Source organism: Balaenoptera physalus (assembly GCF_965194825.1).
Source record: "Balaenoptera physalus genome assembly, chromosome: 6".
In the NCBI taxonomy this organism is placed as follows: Eukaryota; Metazoa; Chordata; class Mammalia; order Artiodactyla; family Balaenopteridae; genus Balaenoptera; species Balaenoptera physalus.
In genome coordinates, this window is record NC_138885.1 from 121,753,492 (window position 1) to 121,776,046 (window position 22,555).

Here is a 22,555-nt window from a genome sequence, read left to right on the forward strand (position 1 = left end):
AAAATAAGAATTTCAACATAGCAGTTGCATAAAAAAGAATATTTGGTGTTTCATATGAGATTATCTTCTCTAGAATGGGTTCATACTCTCTTCTACCAGTCATAAAAAGTGGGGCTTATCACTTATTTCCAATCAATGTATACAGTTGAGGCCATCTTTGTAAAGTTAAGTCTTGGTCTACCTCTGCTTCTCTCCTATTGTTGGAACACAGCCCTCCAGGTCATTTGACTGAGACCCAGGGCATTCCCCAGGGCCCAGTCCCTGGTAGGGTTTGCACTCTAATCTTAGTCTACTCAACAGTATGGGATTGAGTGACAGTCTGCTTTACTTTTCAGATGTTTCCAATTTAGCTTTTTAATCCCCCATCTCACACAGCTTCGGAATTCAGCCAATGTGTTGAAGGAAAAAATATCTGTGTTAGAAGCCCTTAAAGTTCCCATTTTTGTCTTTTCAGCTTTACAGAACTAAGAACTACAAAAAGTTCTGCTCGTTTGTCATCTCCTAGTTCTCTTCCCAGAACAGATCCTGGATTCTCAGCCTGTTGCCCACACCAAGAATCTGCAAAATCCCCTAGGAACGAAAACAGTTACGCATCATAAACTCACATTTCCTCACTTCTCCCTTCTCTGGAATCTTGGCCCTTCTGGTTCCTGTTGTTTCAGTGGCTCTTTGATGCTTTTAAACAAATAATGTTTTATTTTATGTAGGTTTTGGGCCGATCTCAACAGAAGCATTTGTCTTCCTTCAACTACTCCTTCCTGCTTGATAAGGCTAACAGTGCCAAGTATTGGCAAAAAGGTCAAGCAACTGTGACTTTCATGCACTGCAACTGAGTTTAAATTGGTACAACCGTTTCGGAAAACTGGCGTTAATATGTATATCTAATGACATAGCAATTTTACTAACCTAAGAAATGCATTCATATGTTCACCAAAGAACATGCACAAGACCCTCAAAGTGGAAACATCCCAAATATCCATCCACAGCAGAACAGATATAGAGATTGTATTAAATTCCTTCAAAAGAACAAAACCACAACTGCATACAAAACAATGAATTTCACAGTTTATTGAGCCAAACTATCTAGATAAAATAACACTTGAAATTTGAAAAAGCATTGCAAACAGTAAAGCCCACACACATAAGGGATTATCATTGCTGAAAATACACTAAAAATTATAGAATGTTGCTATGCTCTGGGAATTTTATTCCACGTAAATTTAACTTCTAATATTCTATGTAAGTTTGGTGAAAATCCATGCACGGAGATAAAAAATAATGAAAGATGAAACCAAAAATATATTGGTTCTAAAATAAACTTAGAATCAAGACACTGCTAACAACAGCACAAATTGCTTTTCATTCTTCTAAACTATGAAAAGCTGCCAATGTGTTTGACATTCCATGGTTTTTATCTCCACTGCTCAAATGCCTAGCTGCATTTTTTGCCTTGCTTTGGCTTAATCTATGTTTCTCAATTTTGTCACTTATGTTTGAAAGTGTCAAGTTCTAATTTGGACTGCTAGTTCTTAAATCTGATATTTGTGGCAGTTCAGGAATGTCGTGGGTACGTCACATGGCTTGTCTCAATGATTTGACAATGACGGGCACCTTTTCCAGTGACCAGATGCTCCTGATCTCATTCTGTGGTTAGGCATCTGAATACTGCAGTTTTCCCCTGCACAATATCACTTTCAAAGGGAATATTTTGAGAAAGATCTGAGTCATAAAGACCTTGACTGAAGTTAAACAATGCCAGTGTTTACCAGTAGAAAAAGCTTACTCTAAAGGACTACCTATACTTGAGCAAGTCTCATGAATAAAATAAATTATATATGAGGCTGGTTTGTCTCAAAAATACAAATTCTTGAGTTTAGAATGTCAGCATGCTTGGTAAAAGCAACTTGTCTAAACCTCAGTTGGGGACTATTACACACCAGAAGATAAATATTTTTGCACCCAGACATTGAACTTACTGCTTGACACATCTGGAATATCACTTCTTAGTGTAAACCATTCTACTGATGTTTTTAAGAAAAAAAAAATGTCTTCATGTTGCGTGACATTAAAATATAGAACTAAAAAAAACCTCCATATTTTGATACAATTTCAAACTGACAGAAAAGTTGCAAGAATAGTACAAGGAATTACTATATACCCATATTTACCAATTATTTATAATACAGTTAACCCCCTTGTTTTACCATATTCTCTCTCACTTCCTCTCCTGTCTCTTTCCATATATACATACATATATATATATATATATTTTTTTTTTTTCTGAATCATTTGAGAATAAGTTGAAGATAGCATGCCACTTACCCTTCATCCCAAAATACCTCAATGGGCATTTTCTAAGAAAAAGAAGTTCAGCAGCCCTTTTTGTCCTTCTTGACCTTGATAGTTTTAAGTATTAAAAGCCAACTCATTTGCAGGATATCCATCAATTTGGATTTGCCTGTTGTTCTTTCATGATTTGATTCAGGTCATGCATCAAAAATTCAGGAACACAGAAGTAATGTGTCTTCAGGGTACCACATCTGGAGGAACACAATGTTGATTTGCTGCTGATATTAAACTTGATCATTTGCTTAAAATATCCAGGTTTCTCCTTAAACTTTTACACATTAGTTTTACTACCTATTGAAGATTTTCTAACTTCATCATCCCTTCTAAATTGGCTGATTGGCCTTTTGCTGTAAGAAAGGGCTTTCATTTCTCTTCTGTTAATATATTCATTTATTAATTTATTTTATTACATTATTATGGACTCATGAATTCTTATTTTAATCAATCGGTTATAATATACTTAGTATCATTATATATTTATATGCTCAAATTGTCCAAGATCTGGTGTCTTCAAACTGGCTCCTGTGTTTGTGTGTATGTTTATATATTCCCATCATTCTTTGAGCATGTCCTTACTTCAGGGTCATAAAATAGTTCCAAGTTCATTTTTCCCAGTTTATAAATGAATCTTTTCTCGAAGGAGCCCGGGTTTCTTTCAGTGGAGAGTGTCATTTTCTGATATGCCATCTCTTCTAAGTATCCTCAGCAGACAGAATTGGAAAAATGTACATATATGCCTCAATATTTTTAAGTATATCTACGTTTTATCTTTAGCTATAAAAAAGCAGGAGTTCATATTGATACTTTCAATTTGAATCCAATATGACAGTGTATATTCTAGCCTTCTATCCTTTCATATTTGTAACTCCTACTCCATATTGAGTGAATTTGCTTTTCTTTTTCTTCCTTGCCACTTTCTCCTCCCCTCTATCCTCTTTTCCTCCCTTCCAATGTATTTTTCTTTTTAAAATATATTAATTACAATATTTCAAAAGTTTGAAAATGTTAAATCAGTGTTAAGGAGCACCAAAAAATGTTGTGTTCTAAACACAATGTATATTTCCACAAAATTAGTGACTCCAATATTAAACACTATGTTTTGCCTATACATATGTTTTCTCTACCTATTGTATTGTAGGTTACTCTAAAATTTGTACAAAGGAAATTTTTTTGTTGGAAAAATCAAGGTTATATAGGGGTAAAAAGAAGGTAATTCATTTGGGAAATGTTTTCATTAAATGGTAGGTGCCAAATGAATATTACTCTGATTTTGTAAAAGTTTGTTGAGGAAGGAGGTCCATTCCTGAAATTGTCAAGCAGGATTTATTGAATGTCCATGGCATGCAAGCTCCAACATTGTACTCTTTGCATCCATCAGAGCTGGCAGGAATGACTTTGATTATTTTTCCAGAGTGATAACCTTCCATTGACTTTCTAGGAAAATGGACAAATATTATGGCCCCAATGTCTCTTCCCAACCTCCTTCTTAAAAGTGTAATCCACAAATCCATAATCAACTATGGAGACTTCAAAATATTTTAAATTATCAAATAAAAAACTTCTGCTGGCAGGTAAATGTGAGGTATATTGCTCTACAGTTGGAAGAATGTGTGTGAGGAATGTGTCTGATAGATGAGGGAGGAAATAGCTGAATAACCATAAAAATGAAAAAATGTATAAATAAGAAAAACAATAAATACAAACATAGGGAAAATAAACTTCTGATTTTTTGTGAGGGTCTGCCTTTCAAATAACACCTGACTAGGAAGTAATTCCTTCTTACCCATAAATGAGATAAAACTGTCCCTCTGAGCATGCAGGGATAAAAAGTGACATTGGGAATGGAGAGAAAGAAAAGAACAGAATGACTTCCTGGTTCTCTGTTTCAGAATGGAATAGAGAAATGTCATGATGAACATTGGGTGTGAAGCCAGAATGTCATGGTAGCTGTTGAACAGCAAGTGCTAAATAAGTGTTTAGCCATCCAAGTCACTCAGACATGAGCAAAGATTCTTAGAAGTCCAGGAAGCCTGAAGTCAGATTTTAGCATTACCAGAGAGAGAACTATTGACTCAAGAGGTAGATGGAAGAATGATTCATGAGTTAATGCAGTTCCAGAAATCAGAGCCTCTCAGAGCTTAACAAATCCCATCAGCCCACAAAGTGCCAAACGTTAAAATAAGGGTCATGTCTCTTACTGTCATGGCTGGACTTCACTTGTTCTTGGTTTTGTATTTTTGTTTCTTAATTAGGTGGAGACTATTGTTATATATTCTGTATACTACTGTGCAGGAATGTGTAAATGCCAACAGGTGAGAAGGAGAAAAACTGAGAGACTAACAACAGCAGAACAGCTGCAACTGCAGGAAAGCTTCAGGTGTTAGTTACCATGAAAGTCCCACCTGAGAGCTGGACACCGGGCTCTGGTGCAGGATGCCACCCACCAGGACACATCATGAAGATGATGCAAAAGGGCAACTGGACTAGTGATCTAATCTATTTTTATTTTAACATCTATGTTAGAAAGTTCCCTCTATGCCTACTTTCTGGAAGGTTTTTAATCATAAATGGGTGTTGAATTTTGTTGAAAGCTTTTTCTGCATCTATTGAGATGATCATATGGTTTTTCTCCTTCAATTTGTTAATATGGTTTATCACATTGATTGATTTGCATATACTGAAGAATCCTTGCATTCCTGGGTTAAACCCCACTTGATCATGGTGTATGATCCTTTTAATGTGCTGTAGGATTCTGTTTTCTAGTATTCTGTTGAGGATATTTGCATCTATGCTCATCAGTGATATTGACCTGTAGTTTTCTTTCTTTGTTACATCTTTGTCTGGTTTTGGAATCAGGGTGATGGTGGCCTCATAGAATGAGTTTGGGAGTGTTCCTCCCTCTGCTATATTTTGCAAGAGTTTGCGAAGGATAGGTCTTAGCTCTTCTCTAAATGTTTGATAGAATTCTCCTGTGAAGCTGTCTCCTCCTGGGCTTTTGTTTGTTGGAAGATTTTTAATCACAGTCTCAATTCAGTGCTTGTGATTGGTCTGTTCATATTTTCTATTTCTTCCTGGTTCAGTCTCGGATGGTTGTGCTTTTCTAAGAATTAGTCCATTTCTTCCAGGTTGTCCACTCTATTGACATATAGTTGCTTGTAGTAATCTCATGATCCTTTGTATTTCTGCAGTGTCAGTTGTTACTTCTCCTTTTTCATTTCTAATTCTATTGATTTGTCTTCTCCCTTTTTTTCTTGATGAGTCTGGCTAATGGTTTAACCATTTTGTTTATCTTCTCAGAGAACCAGCTTTTAGTTTTATTGATCTTTGCTACTGTTTCCTTCATTTCTTTTTCATTTATTTCTGATCTGATCTTTATTATTTCTTTCCTTCTGTTAACTTTGGGGGTTTTTTGTTCTTCTTTCTCTAATTACTTTAGGTGTAAGGTGAGGTTGTTTATTTGAGATGTTTCTTGTTTCTTGAGGTAGGATTATACTGCTATAAACTTTGCTCTTAGAACTGCTTTTGCTGCATCCCATAGGTATTGGGGTGTCGTATTTTCATTGTCATTTATTTCTAGGTATTTTTTGATTTCCTCTTTGATTTCTTCAGTGATCTCTTGGTTATTTAGTAGTGTATTGTTTAGCCTCCATGTGTTTGAATTTTTTACAGATTTTTCCCTGTAATTGAGATCTAGTCTCATAGCATTGTGGTCGGAAAAGATACTTGATATGATTTCAATTTTCTTAAATTTACCAAGGCTTGATTTCTGACCCAAGATATGATCTATCCTGGAGAATGTTCCGTGAGCACTTGAGAAGAAAGTGTATTCTGCTGTTTTTGGATGGAATGTCCTATAAATATCACTTAAGTCCATGTTGTTTAATGTATCATTTAAAGCTTGTGTTTCCTTATTTATTTTCAGTTTGGATCATCTGTCCATTAGTGAAAGTGGGGTGTTAAAGTCCCCGACTGTTATTGTGTTACTGTCAATTTCCCCTTTTATGGCTTTTAACATTTACCTTATATATTGAGGTGCTCCTATGTAGGGTGCATAAGTATTTTCAAGTGTTATATCTTCTTCTTGGATTGATCCCTTGATCATTATGTAGTGTCCTTCTTTGTCTCTTGTAAAAGTCTTTATTTTAAAATCTATTTTGTCTGATATGAGAATTGCTACTCCAGCTTGCTTTTGATTTCCATTTGCATGGAGTATCTTTTTCCATCCTGTTACTTTCAGTCTATACATGTCCCTAGGTCTGAAGTCGGTCTCTTGTAGACAGCATATATATGGGTCTTGTTTTTGTATCCATTCAGCCAGTCTATGTCTTTTGGTTGGATCTTTTAATCCATTTATATTTAAGGTAATTATTGATATGTATGTTCCTATTACCATTTTCTTAATTGTTTTGGGTTTGTTATTGTAGGTCTTTTCCTTCTCTTGTGCTTCCTGCTGATAGAAGTTCCTTTAGCATTTGTTGTGAAGCTAGTTTGGTGGTGTTGAATTCTCTTAGCTCTTGCTTGTCTGTAAAGGTTTTACTTTCTCCGTTGAATCTGAATGAGATCCTTGCTGGGTAGAGTAATCTTAGTTGTAGGTTTCCTTTCATCACTTTAAATATATCCTGCCAGTCCCTTCTGGCTTGCAGAGTTTCTGCTGAAAGATCAGCTGTTAACCTTATGGGGATTTGCTTGTATGTTATTTGTTGTTTTTCCCTTTCTGCTTTTAATATTTTTTTCTTTGTATTTAATTTTTGAGAGTTTGATTAATATGTGTCTAGGCATGTATCTCCTTGAATTTATCCTGTATGGGACTCTCTGCACTTCCTGTACTTGATTGACTGTTTCTTTTCGCATATTAGGGAAGTTTTCAACTCTCATCTCTTCAAATATTTTCTCAGACCCTTTCATTTTCTCTTCTTATTCTGAGACCCCTATAATTCAAATGTTGGTGCCTTTAATGTTGTCCCAGAGGTCTCTAAGACTGTCCTCAATTCTTTTCGTTCTTTTTTCTTTATTCTGCTCTGCAGTAGTTATTTCCACTATTTTATCTTCCAGGTCACTTATCTATTCTTCTGCCTCAGTTACTCCGCTCTTGATTCCTTCTAGAGAATTTTTAATTTCATTTATGGTGTTGTTCATCTTTGTTTGTTTGCTATTTAATTATTCTAGGTCCTTGTTAAACGTTTCTTGTATACTGTCCATTTTATTTCCAAGATTTTGCATAATCTTTATTATCATTACTCTGAATTCTCTTTCATGTAGACTGCCTATTTCCTCATCATTTGTTTGGTCTAGTGGGTTTTTACCTTGCTCCTTCCTCTGCTGTGTGTTTCTCTGTCTTCTCATTTTGCTTAAGTTACTGTGTTTGGGGTCTCCTTTTCACATGCTGCAGGTTCGTAGTTCCTGTTGTTTTTTGTGTCTGCTCCCAGTGGCTAAGTTTGGTTCAGGGAGTTGTGTAGGCTTCCTAGCAGAGGTGACTGGTACTTGTGTTCTGGTGAATGAGGCTGGATCTTGTCTTTCTGGTGGGCAAGACCACATCTGGTGGTGTGTTTGCGGTTGTCTGTGACCTTATTATGATTTTAGGCAGCCTTTCTGCTAATGGTTGGGGTTGTGTTTCTGTCTTACTAGTTTTTTGGCATGGGGTGTACAGCACTGTAGCTTGCTGGTTGTTGAGTGGAGCTGGGTCTTAGCTTTGAGATGCAGATCTCTGTGAGAGCTTTTGCCGTTTGATATTACATGGAGCTGGGAGGTCTCTGGTGGACCAATGTCCTGAACTCAGCCCTCCCACCTCAGAGGCACAGGCCTGACACCCGGCTGGAGCACCAAGACCCTGTCATCCACACAGCTCAGAAGAAAAGGGAGAAAAAAAAAAGAAACAAAACATGAAAGAAAGGAAGAAAGAAAGAAAGAAAGAAAAGAAAAGAAAGTTAATAAAATAAGAAATAGTTATTAATAATTTAAAAAATTAAAAAGTAATAAAAAGCAAAAGAAAGAAAGAAAGAAGAGAGCAACCAAACCAAAAAAACAAATCCACCAATGATAACAAGCACTAAAAACTACACTAAAAAAACAAAAAACAAAACTGGACAGACAGAACCCTAGGACAATTGGTAAAAGCAAAGCTATACAGACAAAATCACACAAAGAAGCATACACATAGACAGTCAGGAAAAGAGAAAAAGGAAAAAATATATATACATCTATATATTAAAAAAAAAGGAGGAAGAGAGAAACCAGATCAATAAACAAATCTACCAATGATAATAAACTCTATATACTAAACAAAGATAAGCATAAATCCGGGAACAAATTTGATTCAGAAAGCAAACTCCAAGTCTACAGTTGCTCCCCAAGTCCACCGCCTCAATTTTGAGATGATTCGTTGTGTATTCAGGTATTCCACAGATGCAGGGTACATCAGGTTTGTTGTGGAGATTTAATCCGCTGCTCCTGAGGCTGCTGGGAGAGGTTTCCCTTTCTCTTCTTTGTTCACACAGCTCCCGGGGTTCAGCTTTGGATTTGGACCCGCCTCTGCGTGTAGGTCACCTGAGGGTGTCTGTTCTTTGCTCACACAGGACGGGGTTAAAGGAGCAGCTGCTTCGGGGGCTCTGGCTCACTCAGGCCGGGGGGAGGGAGGGGTACGGATGCGGGGTGAGCCTGCGGCGGCAGAGGCCGGCGTGACATTGCACCAGCCTGAGGCGGGCAGTGCGTTCTCCCGGGGAAGTTGTCCCTGGATCACGGGACCGTGGCAGTGGCGGGCTGCACCGGCTCCCGGGATGGGATGTGTGGATAGTGACCTGTTCTTGCACACAGGTTCTTGGTGGTGGCAGCAGCAGCCTTAGTGTCTCATGCCCGTCTCTGGGGTCCGCGCTGATAGTCGCAGCTTGCGCCCGTCTCTGGAGCTCCTTTAAGCGGCGCTCTTAATCCCCTCTCCTCGTGCACCCAAAACAATGGTCTCTTGCCTCTTTGAAAGTTCCAGAGTTTTTCCTGGACTCCCTCCCGGCTAGCTGTGGTGCACTAGCCCCCTTCAGGCTGTGTTCACGCCGCCAACCCCAGTCCTCTCCCTGGGATCCGACCGGAGCCCGAGCCTCAGCTCCCAGCCCCTGCCCACCCTGGCGGGTGAGCAGACAAGCCTCTCGGGCTGGTGAAAGCTGGTCTGCCCCGATCCTCTGTGCAGGAATCTCTCCGCTTTGCCCTCTGCACCCCTGTGGCTGCGCTCTCCTCCGTGGCTCTGAAGCTTCCCCCCCAACCCCCCATCTCTGCCAGTGAAGGGGCTTCCTAGTGTGTGGAAAGTTCTCCTCCTTCACAGCTCCCTCCCTGAGGTGCAGGTCCCATCCCTCTTCTTTTGTCTCTGTTTTTTCTTTTTTCTTTTGTCCTACCAGGTATTTGGGGATTTTCTTGCCTTTTGGGAAGTCTGAGGTCTTCTGCCAGCGTTCAGTAGGTGTTGTGTAGGAGTTTTTCCACATGTAGTTGTGTTTCTGTTGTATTTGTGGGAAGGAAGGTGATCTCTACGTCTTACTCCTCCGCCATGTTGCAGGTCTCCTAGTGATCTAATCTTAAACCTCTCAACATCGCTTCTGTCGTTGGACACCTGCTAGGTGCTAGGCTCTTCATTTTATCTTCAAACAAGCCCAGGTACCAGAAGAAATTAATTTCCATTTTACAAATGAGGAAATTAAAGTTACTCCATTCATGACTTGCCAATCACAGGCCTGGTGGGCTTTCCACTGAGGTATGTTGCTTTGTTTTGTACTTATAAATGTTTGTCGTAAATTTCTTTGGGCATGGAGGAATTAAATGAGACTATAGCCATTGAATGGCATCTGGCAGAGGCAGTCTTATATAACTTATTCTAAAACACAGAGGTTTCTATGTTGCTAAGGAAAGTATTATTAAAACAATAGATGACCATAATTCCTTGGTGGTCCAGCGATTAGGACTTGGTGCTTTCACTGCTGAGGGCTCAGACTCAGTCTCTGGTTGGGGAGCTAAGACCTCACAAGTGGTACGGCCCCCCCAAAAAAGCTGACCTTTATTTATAGCCCCTTCTGTAACTAATCTAAGAGTTTTATACATATTAGTACATTTAGTCATTCCAATAGCCCTAAAAGGCAGGTATTATTATCATCATTCCCATCCTACAGGTGAGAAAATTGAGACATAGAAATGTCTGAGCTTACTCAGTATACTGGATTTAGAGAGCTGCTGTAACAATGTACCACAAATTGAATGGCTTAAACAACAGAGATTCATTGTCTCACAGTTCTGGAAGCTGGAAGTCTAAAATCTAGTTATCAGCAAGGTTGGTTCCTTCTGAGGGAAGTATCTGGTCCAGACCTTTTTGGGGGGCTTGTAGATGGCTATCTTCTCTCTATGTCTCTCTACATTGTCTTCCTTCTAAGTGTGTCTGTGTCCAAATTTCCTCTTATAAGTACACAAGTCAGATTAGGGATTGCAATGGACTGAATTGTGTCCCCCCAAAATGTATATATTGAAGCCCAAACCCCCATTGCGATTGTATTTGGAGATATGGCTTTTAGGAGGTAATTAAAGGTAATTGAGGTCATAAGGGTAGACCCTAATCCAATAGTATTGGTGGCTTTATGAGAAGAGGAAGAAATATCTCTTTCTTTCTCCATGCATGTGAACCAAGAAAAGGCCATGTAAAGACATAGCAGGAAGGTAGCTGTCTGCAAACCAGGAAGAGAGCCCTCAACAGAACCTGACCATGCTGGCACCCTGATCTTGGATTCCCAGCCTCCAGAACTGTGAGAAAATAAATGACAATTGTTTAAGTCACCCAGTCTGGTATTTTGTTACGGCAGCCTAAGATGATTATGCTAGCGGCCAATCCTACTCCAGTATGACCTTCTTTTAACTAGTTACCTCTACAACAATGCTATTTCTAATAAGATCACACTCTGAGGTCATGGGGGTTCAACATGAATTTTGGAATTTTGGGGGTACAATTAAACCCATAACCCTCAGCTTATAAATTGCAATCAAGTCTCAAACCCCTTTGGGCTCAGTTGAGAATCCTCACTATTAACCACTCTGTTATACAGCACACTGAGTCAACAGTATCCTAATGCAACAACTATTTATTAAGCACCGGGTGTATACCTCCCTTTCCTCTGTCCCTAGAGCTCTTTTCCTTTTCCCAGGAGACTGATTTCTCTGTTTATCTTCTCTGTTTCTGATAAAGTGAGGCCTTTTATTCCATATCATTGATGAAATTTTTCTTCTTGTTTTCAATCAAGCAGTGGTTTAGTGAAAATTTACTAGGTAACCATCACAGAAGATGCTTAAGTCATGATCTTTTCACTTTCAAATAAATCCTTAGCAAATCCTTGCTAGTCTTCTGCTTTATACTTGTTATTTGTGTTCCCCTAATATTCATATGTTGAAGTCTTAATCCCTAGTTGGATGGTATTTGGAGGTGGGGTCTTTGGAAAATTATTAGGTTTGGATGAGATCATGAGAGTGAAGCCCCCATGATGGCAATGGTGTCCTTTAAACAGATGAAGAGCCCAGAGCTCTCTCTCCAGCATGTGAGGGCACAGCCAGAAGACAGCCACCTATGAATCAAGAAACAGGTTCTCACCAGACACCTAATCTGCCAAGCCCTTGACCTTGGACTTCCCAGCCTCCAGAACTGTGAGATATAAATGTCTTTTGTTCATAGCCACCCAGTCTATGATCCTCTCTTATAGCAGTCTGAACAGACTAAGACATCTCCTTTCCTACCACAGGACCTCTGCACATGCTTCCTCCCTTACCATTGCATTCTCGGTGCCTGGCACATAGTTGAAACTCAATAAGCATTTGCTGAATATTACTATTTCAAATGAATTTAAAATGCAGACTTGTCATAGCCCGTGGTTGCAAGTTTATCTGTTTTAAATGGACCTCACCAGGCAAACCTACAAATACCCTCCAGTTAGTATTAACAGACTCCTTATTCTATACAGTGAAACTGTCTCTGGATGCATTTAAATAGCCCTTCTGTTTTCATAAATGCATACATGACACAAAACTAATGAATTAAAATAACCCATGGGAAATGCCTGCCTTTTTAAGCTACACATCAAAGAATGGCAGGATAGTACTTGACTACAAAATGTACAAATTTATGTGGTAAATTAAGTGTTCTGCTGTGGACTTGTGGACACACATTTAATACAGTTTATATAAATGAAAGTAGTGTGTAACTGACTTGAAATTAAATTAAAATTCTACAGAAGTCATGTTCTCCCACCAGTCTTACTGAGACTGCGTCTGAGTTGTCCTCCTTCCTGCTTCTAATCTCCTTTTTCTCAGTCAGCCTTTTACACTGCTCCCAAAGACAGCTTCATGAAACAGAGCTGACTTTGTCACTCTTCTACTTCAAAATGATGGCACCAGCTGCTGACAGAATGCAGCACAAAGTACTTTTTTCCAACTTATCTTTTTAGCCTTTATCTGACTCATCCCCAAAGCCTGATATTCTCATCCCATGGTTCTATTGAGCTGATATGAGCCTTCCCTGCACCCTCTTGCTCTGACCCCCTTTGTGCCCTGGGTCACTGCCTGGAATAAATGCCATCCACTCTCCTTTTTCCAGCCCGTCCCTATGAATCCATTTGAGGCCCATTTGAAACATCACTTTCTCTGTGAAGCCTTTTTTGACCTTCATCTCCTATTGGAACAACCACTCCTTCATCCTCATTCCTCTGGAATGTTGTTCCTCTACACCTCTATCCCACTGTTTCTCCACTACAATGTAAACAACTTGAGGGCAGGTACCATAACTTTTCCCCATTTTCTGCCTCCCATTAGGTGTGAGCAAACAAATCCCCACATAGTAAGTGCTCGGTAAACATATGTTGAAAGGCAGGAGGAAGGAAAGAAGAAGGAACATCAGGAAGGAAGGTAGGAAGCATGGATACCTTAACATACTTTAAAGAAAAATCACACTTACCCACCCAGTACAACCACCTATGGGATGAGCAAAAGAGTACAGAGTTGTTTGCTTTTTCTTCCACAGATGAAGATGCAGACCAAAAGATGAGAAAAGCTAATTTGGATTAGTTATGAATGAATACCTACTTAACTAGAGGTAACCAGGCAAACAAGTTTATAAATAAGGAGATGGATTTGCCAAGACCTGGAAATTATTCCAGCTTCAGAATCCACTCAGTTTTTGTACATAACCAAGGTTAAACATCCAGGTGGAAAATTTAAAAAAAATTCCCTCACGAAATGCATCCCAATATCCAGATGTTTGGCATGGTGATAGACAAAACATCTAGATTCAATTTTTTTATTGGCCACTTATGTGCTTTAACACAACCAGTGATGTTATGAGTCTGGAGCTGTATCAATACATAAAAGCCCCTGCATGTATCTACCCTATAATTTATACAGTAAGACATTTACCAGGAAAGAGAGAATGCCAGTGTAGTTAAGCAGAAGGAAATATAAACATGATTTCCTTTGAGTAGAGGATATTTAATGTCAGTTCTGATTGCTAATATGAGAATGTGTTAAGTTTCCACTGGCCACATCTAATAACAACAGAAGAGTTTTTTCAGTCCAAAGGCACACCTAATTTTCCAATATGGTTACTGAAGGGTAAGCCAGGCAGACCTCTTCAAATTGCTTGTGGCAACCCACAATTTGTGCAGTTTTCAGGGATTGGTTATATGGCTCTATCAAAAAGAGTTTAATTAAGATTCCAGACTACCCTCAAGGTAAATTCTATTTTCCAAAGGTGGCTACAATATTATCCCCATCCCTCAAGTTTTTCTCACAGTGGGACTCACACTTCTCTTAAAAAGAAGCTGGGGCTACATTCCCTTGAATAAAAGTGACCTTGTAATTATGGCAGAAGTAAAGCTATGTGACTCCCAAGTCTAGATCATATATGATATGATACATGATATAGATTCTGACTGTTTTTCTTTGAGCCTCTTGCTCTTGAGACCCACCCCACATTGCATGAAGAAAGCCCAACAGCCTATGGAGAAACCCACATGGGGAGAAACTGAGGCCCCCAGCCCAAAATCCTGATCAAACTCCCAGCCAAGAGCCAGAATCAATGTGCCTGACTTGTTAGTAAGCCTTGCTGGAAGTAGAACACCTGAGCAGCTGTAGTTACTACTGCTATTTGGCGGTTATTTGTTATACAGCAATCAATAACTGAAAAAAATCCAAGGAAGAAACAACGTACATTCTGGCTTCCAGCTTCATACCATCAGAAAGTACATTCTTTACTTAAGTTGTGTGGTACGCAGAATAATCTCTCCCCACAAAGATGTTCACATTCTAATCTCTGCAACCTGCGAATATGTTACCTTACATGGGAAATGGACTTTGCAGTTAAGAAATGGGAAGATTATACTGGTTTATTCAGTTGGATGCCCCGTGTAACCACAGAGGTCCTTATAAATAAAGGAAGAGGCAGGAGGGTTAGAGTCAAAGAGAGTTGAAGATGCTCCACTGCTGGCTTTGAAGAAGGAGGAAATGGCCGTGAGCCAAGGAAAGCAGGTGGCTTCTAGAAGCTGGAAAAGGCAAGAAAGCAAATTCGCTCTAGAGTCTCTAGAAGGAATACAGCCCTTGATTTTAGTCCAATGAGTATGATTTCAGATTATTGAACTCCAGAGCTGCAAAATAATAAATTTGTGCTTTTTTAAGGCACAACATTTGTGGTAATTTGCTATAGAAGCAATAAGAAACTAATAAAAGTATTTATATCTGTAGCTTAGTAATCTCTCCCTTTCCTTGAACTGATCCTGGGACCAGGACAAGCCCTAAGCAAAACCTCATCATAGGGTCATGCAATAATATATTTTAGGTCTGAATTAGAAGGGGCTCTGGAACTAGAGCATCCAGCACTGGTGGTAGTGGTGAGTCCCAGAAAGAACTAGTGGCTTGTTCAGAGTCAGGAGATGGTCGGTGACTGAGCAGGGAGGGGAACACAGCTGTAAGTAACTCTAAGGCCAGAGTTTTTTCTCCTCAGATGCTTGTCTTCAATATTTCTTTATTCTGGCTTTCTGACATCCGAGGGTCTCTTTCTCTCAGTTGTCCTGTGTTGCTCAACTGTCTCTAGTTGAACAATAATGAGCTCTAACCTAGAGTTCTGTTCAAGCTGCCTCCCCTTTAAGATACCAATGGTCCCTTTCTCTTCATTAAATTTTTTCCTCTCCCCCTGCTCCCACTTACTCTCCCCTTTGATAACCATGAGTTTGTTTTCTGTGTCTGTGAGTCTATTTCTATTTTGTAAATAAGTTCATTTGTGGCATTTTTTTAGATTCCACAATGTAAGTGATATCGTGTGGTATTTGTCTTTCTGTCTGACTTACTTTACTTAGTATGATAATCTCTACATCCATCCATGTTGCTGCAAATGGCATTATTTCATTCTTCTTTTTTATACGTCTGAGTAGTATTCCATTGTGTGTGTGTGTGTATATATATATATATATATATATATGTATATATACACACCACATCTTCTTTATCCATTCATCTGTCTATGGACATTCAGGTTGCTTCCACGTCTTGGCTACTGTAAATAGTGCTGCAATAAACATTGGGGTGCATGTATCTTTTCGAATTATGGTTTTCTCTGAACATATGCCCAGGAGTGGGATTGCAGGATCATATTGTAACTCTATTTTTAGTTTTTTAAGGAACCTCCATACTGTTCTCCATAGTGGCTGCATCAATTTACATTCCTACCAACAGTGTAGGAGGATTCCTTTTTCTCTACACCCTGTCAGCATTTATTATTTGTAGACTTTTTAATGACGGCCATTCTGACTGGCATGAGGTGATACCTCATTGTAGTTTTGATTTGTGTTTCTCTAATAATGATATTGATCTTCATTAAATTTTTAATTCTTTATCTCTTTTGTGTTTTCAAAGATTCACAATTTATCTCAATGTGGACACAGTAATTTGCCATTATTTTAAGTTAATATCTATACAAACGCCACCTTCAATTATTGAAGAAAGATTTTAAGCACTGTGGTAGGCCAGTGGGAGAAAAGGTCTTGGTTAGACAAGTTTAGCTACTTCTCAAGTCTTATCATCTGGTTGATTTAGACTAGCTAAACCATTAGTGGAAATGTGAATTTCTTCAGCCATTTTGCAGGTCAGTTTGGTATCTTCCATCAAAAATTTAAATGCACAAGTCTTCTAACCCAGCAGCTTTATAACCAGTTAAACATGTATGTACAAAGATATGTGTAAAAGGATGATATTTATAAGACCAAACATTAAAAAAAGACTTAAGTGTCTGTCAATTAGAAAGTAGTTAAGTTTTGAAATTATATACCATACTATGATAAGTTATGGAGCAATTAAGAAAAGATAAGCTAGAGTTCATTTATACTGAAATGGAAACTTGTCTAACATGTATTCAGAAAAAAAGAATATAAGTTGTTGATCAGCTTATAGTATGGTCCATTTGTGTTTCAAAAAAACACATATTTTAGATACATATTCAGAGAATATATATAAACTTAATTCAGAAAATATATATAGATTAACTCAGAGTCCAATTATTTATTTATTTATTCATTGAAATAATATTTACAGGTTGACTATTTTGAGCAAAGCCGAGTATATATAATATTAAATAAAACACTTATGGTACAAGTGTTCAAGAAGCTGTAGTCTACTGAAGGGTATTGACAATAATCTTTTAAAGTAAAAAAGTAAGCTAAACATAATTAAAATATTGATAAAACTTTTGAAAAAATGCAAGATGCTGTGAGACAGAATGAGAGGATGCTTTTATATACAAGATGGTTTGTGAAGCTTTCTGGAAGAGATGACATTTCAACCTGAGGAGACCTGAGGAGAATAATGGTATAATTCTTGATCTAAAGGACATGCAGAGTACTTTAGCCCCATCCTACTCATTCACTAGTGAGGAACATGAGAGATAGTGTCATTGACATAACAGAGATTAGACCACAGGTTTACAAACTCCCATTCTGGGAGCACCAAAGGAGAGAAAGTTTGGAGTGTTCCAAGAGAAAAGGTAGCAGAGAAAAGGTGAGTGTAGAATAGACCCTAAATCCAATGACATGACCTTATAAGAGAAGAAAAGGGGAAGCAGGTATATAGAGACACAGGAGAGGAGAAGGCCATGGGAAGACAGAGGCTGAAATTGGAGCGATGGGTCTATAAGCCAAGGAACACTAAGACCTGCTGGCAGCCACCAGAAGCTAGTAGAGAAGCAAAATCCCTTAGAGACTCTAGAAGGAACCCACTGTGCCACCGCCTTGATTTCAGACATTTGGCTTTCAAACCTGTGAGAGAATAAATGTCTGTTGTTCTATGCTACCAAGTTTGTGGTAGTTTGTTATGGTGACCTTAAGAAATTAATACACATGACAATATAAAGATAACAGTTTTATGAAAAATAATTTTCTAAAACTAAAATACATGAAAGAAAAGAATGATGTATATTTTGGAAATATTTTGGAAATAATGCAGATCTTTCAAATGTTGACACATTTCATTGTATATTATCAAGGAAAATCACATTTATTAAAATCATCACTGATGTTATCAGAAAAGTTTTTAAGTATTGAGAAGCTGTCAAACTTATGGTGGTAGACAAAGATTTCCAAATTTTTACTGCTTGTTTGAAAGTTTGAATTTAACATTGGCAACAAATGTTGTCAATTGTTTTCCTTGAAGTGACAAACTCATTCAAATCTGAATAAGCATAATTTGTCAGTTATTTTTTCAAATAAAAATGGTATTACATGAAAAAATGAGGTTAGTTCAGCTCACAATCCAAACAATTGTTCGCGTGTTTTATGTGTATCTCCCATCTCATTACATAGAATATTAAAAAGACATGGTCAAGAGTTGTGATTTAACAAAATAAATAATTTTAACTTTTAGTACTTCATCAAGGATATTCTTATGTGAAATTGCCTCTTCTTTCTTTAACTGCTAATGTCTGGCAGAGAAAAATGCAATGGTTACTTGTATAGGTTGGTGCCACAGACTTGATGCGTATTAGGTGCCAGAAGTTTTACTTAACATTGCCTCTGTACCATCCATGAAAATGTTAGAGTGAAAAGGAAGAATTTTAGTAGTATTTAGTAGACATTTTAGTAGTATTATAAAATTAGCTTGGGTCAAACTGACCCCTCAAGTCCAGGGAGCTACAGGTATCTGCAGATAATTGTTTGAGAGTTGCTGGCACAGAACAATGTCTTAACAAACAAAGAGAAGGAGTTGAATTTTATTCCAATTACACCGCATAAGATTTTAGCCAGGGAGAGATATGATTTGATTTGCATTTCTAAAAGATGACAGAAAGGTTTCTTAATTGAGAGTGTTTGATGGTGCCATTTACAAAGAGGTGGGGAAGACTGTAGGAGGATGTGAACAAGGAAATATTAAGAGTACTTTGAGACATGTTAAATTTGAATTGTCTATGAGACATCCAATAAAAGAGTTTAGTAAGAAATGTTACTTGTAAGTCTGGAGTTTAGAAGTGAGTTCTAGCCTGGCTTTATGTATTTCAGGGTCAGTAACATATAGAGAGAATTCAAAATTAAGGCAATAGATAATATCATATAAGAAGAGAGTATAGAAAAGGAAGAGAAATCTGAACCAAACTCTGAACAACTCAAATATTTAGTAATATTTAAATATTTAAAAATAGTTAATCTATTGGGAGTGGATTTGGGGACACTGGAATATGAAGAGAAAGGGGAAATTACCCTTATATACTGTTTGAAAAATTTCCTATGTACTTTTGACACTTCATGTTATTTAAAATGCACAATTTGATGGTTTTGTCACACATATGCACCAGTGAAACATTCACCACAATCAAGAAGATGAGCAAATCAAAAAGTTTCCTTGTTATCCATTGTAACTCACACCTCTCTCCCCACATTCCCCAGGCAACTACTAGTCTGCTAATATATAATTTTATTCAAAAATAAATAAAAAAATAAATCAATCTAATCAAACATCGTTTTACATGAAAATAAAGCCATGAGAAATGAACTGGCTTTCCTAGAGTGATGTAGCTTTTTAGGGACAAAAGGAGGGTTAGAATCCAATTTTCATGACTTTCATTTTTGAGACCTGTTCATTATACAAAACCTCCTCCACTCTTTGACCTGCTGTCCTGATCATGTATCTTTTTTACTTGACTTCCCTTAGACAGTATCCCTTTTGAAAATATTTGAGGAAGAATTTCTTCTCTGTAGGTGGTAGTCACTACTTGATATGTTAAGACACAAAACCTTCAGTTCTGACAGGTACTGGAGGCTGCCTTAGAATAGGTTTTTTAGGCTTGAGAAACATACCAAAGATAGCTCAATCTTCTCTTCTATCAAGAATTCCCCATTGCATTTCACTTTCTTTGTCATAAAATAATTCAACAAACTTTATGTAAACCTGAAGTTTTCAAACCTGCCGGTCTTAGAGCAAAACACTGTTTTTCAATGGGGAAAACACTAAGAAGTAGAACAAGACAGTGAATTTTCATATTATTGAAATAATATTACTTCACAACTTATCCTATGTTGGGTTCCCCCAGAAGTAGATTCTGAATCAAAGATTTGAATATAAGTAAGTGTAATATGAAGGTGATTCCAGGCAGTTCTGGGAGAGGATTGAAAAGTGAGACAAGGAAGGATGCAAGTCAATAAACTGTATTTTATCATGCAGGTTATCACCTTGGGCAACTGAGGCTTAGTCTTGTTGGGGAACTCTAGAAGTCATCTAGATTACATTTCAGAGATATTCTATCTGAAGGGTGAGGAAACGGAAATATTTATCCTCCAACCCCATCAGTCGTTGGCTGAGTGCATCTCCAAGAAGCATGAACCTCCCGGAATTTCCTGCCTGCTCTCCACACATGTGAGGACCATAAAAAAGCCTTCAGGCCGTGCTGGTGTCCACTTCATTTGAAAGAGAATCTCAACTCTCAGAGAATCATGGGATTTTCTTTTCTTCCTGTAATTTCAGTAATGAAGCTGTAAGCAAGTTATAATCATAACCTGTAAGCCTCCTGAGAACAGGATCCACTTCTTGTTCATTACTTTATCCTCAAAGGGACTGATCATAAGTGCTCAACACAGTTAACATGACTTCGTAATCAATAGATTGAAATACTTTTCTGTGAACTACAGTCAGATTAGCCATGGCACTGTATGTTGCAGTGGTAAGGAGCACATACAGTTAAGTCCCCGACATGCAAATGAGTTCTGTTCCGAGAGTGTGTTCATAAGTCCAATTTGTTCATAAGTCCAACAAAGTTAGCCTAGGTACCCAACTAACACAATCGGTTATATAGTACTGTACTATAATAGGTTTATAATACCTATCACCGCTGCTTTTACACTTGCTTCCAGACATCCTGGGCTTGAAATAAAAATACTGTACTACTGTACTCTATACAGTACTGTACAGTAAAGTACACAAAAGCACAACCACTTGTAGAGAATGCATGCATGTGACAATGTATGCCAGACAAGTGAACTAACTTACATGATTGGACATGCAAATGCACGTTCCCATCTTTGAAAGTTCGCTACTTGAAGGTTCAGATGTAGGGCACTTACTGTACTCGAATCAGGCTGTTTAGATTGTAGCCCGACTCCCTCCCTTATTCACTATGTGACTTTGGGCAAATTTCTGAACCTCTCTTATTTTGTTTCTCTTATCTAGTACATAGATATAATCATAATTTCTATATGTAATTGTGTTGCTGTAAGGATTTAATGAGATAATTCATGGAAAACAATTACCATAATATCTAACACTTGTTAAGTGCGTAAGACCTATTAGCTATTGATATCATTAATCACTTGAGAAATGGCCATTAAGATTGCTCAACACTTAAAAGTGACCATATTATGGTTGCTGAAATCAAACTTCACACATATGTATGGTTATTATAAATGGTTGTTATCTTGTCCGAGGCCGACTTGTCAAAACTGATCACTTTTCCAGTAAGAGGTAGACATAACTTTACCTTGATCTTTTCACTCTTTAACATTGTGTTTTCAAATGTTTAACTTATTTGGGGAAGTAGCCCTGTGTTTTGAGTTAGGTAGATATATCAACACGAACCATTTAAGTAGACAGTTTAAGGTAGGATTTCAAATATTATTTTCCAACTTTACAGAGAGAGAGTAGATTTTATTATGTACCTAAATACCAATTGTGCTGTCTCTTGGATTTTATTTGTGTAGTTTTCATTTCTGTCAATGGTTCATTTATCTTAGAATTCAAGGTTAGATTTACCTTTTACTTTAAGCTGTTTGTTAATTCCCTACTAGATAAGAAGCATTGTGCTGGATGCTCGAGGTGACTTAGGCCATTTTCTGCCTTCATGTACAATACTGAACATATCCTAGGTAGAAAGAAATTTACTCTAGAAGGAATTTTCACAGCATTCTCAAGAAAATATTGCCATAATAAATAATTTTCAGCATGTGGCACACAGCTTAAGCACCTTTTCTCTTCTTCCATCCCCAGTGGAAATGAAAAACAACAACCTCTCTGAATATACTTGAAAATCATCATTGATTATCTTTATTTTGTCTGCGCCAGGTGGTCTGTTGTCTTTTTATCTTTTCAAGGAAGCTGCAAAAGGTTGTAGAAAGATTATTTAACAAGGGCTAAGAAAATCCAATCTGGTCTTGGATTTGCCTCTAAGCCTTTGATTCAGTGATATCATAGACACTGTTAATAATACTTTCATTCAATGATATAACACTGTGGATCAGATCAGGAGTTTGGATGCATCTGAAAGAAAAACTAGGTAAAGTCTGCAATACAGATTTAGAAATATAACCACCAACTAATTATTATACAGACAAGGATCTGAAATAATAATCTAAGGTGGGCAGGGAAGGACTAAGTAGCATTCTTCTATATAGTGTCCAAGATCTGAGGTTTTGATTCAAGCAAAGTTGGGAATATATTACAGCAAATGAACACAGCAAGTAGTTAATGAAAATCCTATCTTCTTAAGGATGGTGCAGTAGCAGGAAAAAGGAGTCCAGGACTTCATCTTGGTGTCTGGGATTCAAGGGAGAAGACAAATGCAGAAAAAAAAAAAAAAAGAAAGATGGACTATGTAGTACAAAGAATGTGTCATCCAGAGACAAAATGGTGGCAGAGGGTGAAGATTTAGTAAAAGGAGATTGAGGAAACTTCTGTATAGGGATCC

General features: G+C 37.7%; 1 long non-coding RNA gene across 1 annotated transcript in view; it reads right to left on the minus strand.

The window, feature by feature from the left end:
• Nucleotides 1–22,555, minus strand: part of LOC309663067 — a 524,929-nt gene that overhangs the window by 220,076 nt on the left and 282,298 nt on the right. The window lies entirely within an intron of this gene.